This window comes from Pelophylax lessonae (genome assembly GCF_965119305.1).
Source record: "Pelophylax lessonae genome assembly, chromosome: 1".
In the NCBI taxonomy this organism is placed as follows: Eukaryota; Metazoa; Chordata; class Amphibia; order Anura; family Ranidae; genus Pelophylax; species Pelophylax lessonae.
In genome coordinates, this window is record NC_138768.1 from 859,177,594 (window position 1) to 859,180,227 (window position 2,634).

A 2,634-nucleotide genomic window follows, 5' to 3' on the forward strand; every position below is an offset into this window, starting at 1 on the left:
GAGATCTTACTAAAAAAATTGTACAGGGGTAAAATGATATCTCTCTCTCTCTGCAGTCCATAGCTCTTTTAATATAAAAAATGATTTTGCTTGCTTTTGAAACCACTTCTTGACATTGCATGCTATTATTGGGATTATGATTTACTAGAACATCCAGATCCTTCTCCACCATTGACTCCCCCAGCTGTTCTCCTCCTAGTATTTATGATGCATGCATATTCTTAGCCCTCAAGTGCATAACTTTACATTTATCAACATTAAACCTCATTTGCCACACAGTTGCCTAATTAAACAGTGCATTGAGTTTAGCTTGTAATTGGAGACATCATGTAAGGGTGTTATTCCACTGCATAGTTTAGTGTCACATGCAAAGACTGAAATGGTATTTGTAGTCCCAGACCCAATATCATTTTTAAATATATTAAAAAGTAAGGGTCCCAACATTGAACTTTGGGGTACACCACTGATAACATTAGACCATTCAGAGTAAGAATCATTAACCACTCCTCTCTGAATACGGTCTTTTAGCCAGTTTTCTATTAATTTACAAACTGGTTTTTCAAAATCCAGGTCCACAGCCACACCTTTATCTAAGGTTTTACTTACCCCCTCATAAAATTAAATCAGATTTGTCTGACCACTTCTGTCTAGCATGAATCCATGCTGTCTGTTTAAAATACTTTTTTTTCTAGCAAGAACGCATCTATGTGGTATTTTAATAAACTCTCCAGTATCTTTCCGACTATTGAAGTTAAACTAACAGGTCTATAGTTACTTGTTAAAGACTTTGACCCCTTTTTAAATATAGGCACCACATTGGCCTTATGCCAATCCAGTGGTACTATGTCAGTCAATAAAGAGTCCCTAAAAATTAGAAACTGTGGATTTGAAATGGTAGAGCTCAATTCTTTTAGAATCCGTGGGTATATGCCATCTGGTCCACATGCTTTATGCTCCTTTATGTTGTCTAAATATTTCTGGACCATATCACATTTAAGCCAAAATGGTTCATTTGGGGCTGTGTCAATGCCATTCCCATTATGAGCTCCCCCATGCTCCATTGTATACACAGAGCTAAAGAAGGTATTTAATAAATTTGCCTTCTCTATGTCCCCATTCACTCTAGATTATTTTGTAAAGGGCCCACTTGCCTAGACCTTTTTACCGTTAATATATTTGAAGAATTTTGGGGGGTTTGTCTTACTCTCTTTTGCAATCTGTCGTTTGTTATGATTTCCTTTTTACAATATTCTATTATATTCTTTATAACATTTAAATGATGATAATGTTCCTTGATTTTTTTTTTTTTTTTTAAAGCTTTTTTCTCATCATTGATGCTGAGTTCACACCTATGCGATGCTAGACATCGCATGTGATTTGCACCTCATTGCTGTGCACATCACACACAATATCTGTGCAATGTAAATTCAGCCATACAGTTTGTATGGCTGAAATCACATTGTATTCATACCTAAATGGTGCAGGACCCTTTTTTTGGTCCGCATTGGAATCAGATTGCATGGGTAATTAGATTCCATCCAATTTCACAGTTCGCACTGCATTCTGAAAATACATTTGGGTTTGTTGTTAAACTTATATTGACACCCGTAGCAGTTTGCAGAGAGCAGTGTGAACTGCCTGCAATCAGATGCGATGCGGGAACCCACACAGGAATCGCTGTGGTTCTCGCATCACATAAGTGGAAACCCGGCCTAATAGCTTTTTTAACTTTGGCCATGAGCCACATAGGTTTCATTTTTAGCCAAATTAAACTTATTGCACATGGGAATACACTTTGTGGTGTGTTCACATACAGTCTTTCTGAAGAATTCCCATATCTGTTCTGTGCCCATGAATGACAATATTCCCTCTCAGTCTAAAGCCCCGTACACACGAGTAGAAATTCGGCTGGGAAATTTCGTCCGACGACCGATCTGCCGATTTTCGACTTGTTAGTATGGTGCTTCCGACAACCGACTCCGACTTTTCGGCCGAAAAAATCCTGGTGTGCAGTCTATATAATTTTTGTCGACCGTCAAAACACTTCCGATTTTCATCTCAGTCATTAGTACAGATTTCGATGGCGAAAAATCTTATGAGCAAGACTAGGCATGCTCAGAGATGAAAGAACACATACAAAGCAATCCAACACATGACATCACTTCTGAAGTAGAATTCTGTCGTGCGGGAAAATTAGTGTGCAGTCTAGAGCACATTCCAACCAACAGACACGCACTCTGGACTAAAGACGGATGACCAGTCGGCGGAAATTCATTGCGTGTGTACAAGGCTTAAGTCTTGAAGAGCAGTTCTCATCCTTGGAAACTTTGCTCTCCTAAAGTTAGGCGTTTTTATCTTTCCCGTATGTGTTTGTTGCTTTTAACTTACAATAAATGAAATCATGTTATGGTCACTGCTACCCAGATGTTCTTTTATATCAGGCATGTCCAACCTGCGACCCACTGCCCCCTGACAATTTTTTTTTGCTGGGGAGGAAGGAAGTTGGGTCGGGGGCACGGCCACAGCAGCTTCCAACTAATGGTAGGCAGAGACTGCCTCGGAGGGGAGGGAGGGGGGGAGGCGAGCATGGGCAGTGTTTTAGATTCCTACCACCATGACCACTTCAAATCACTG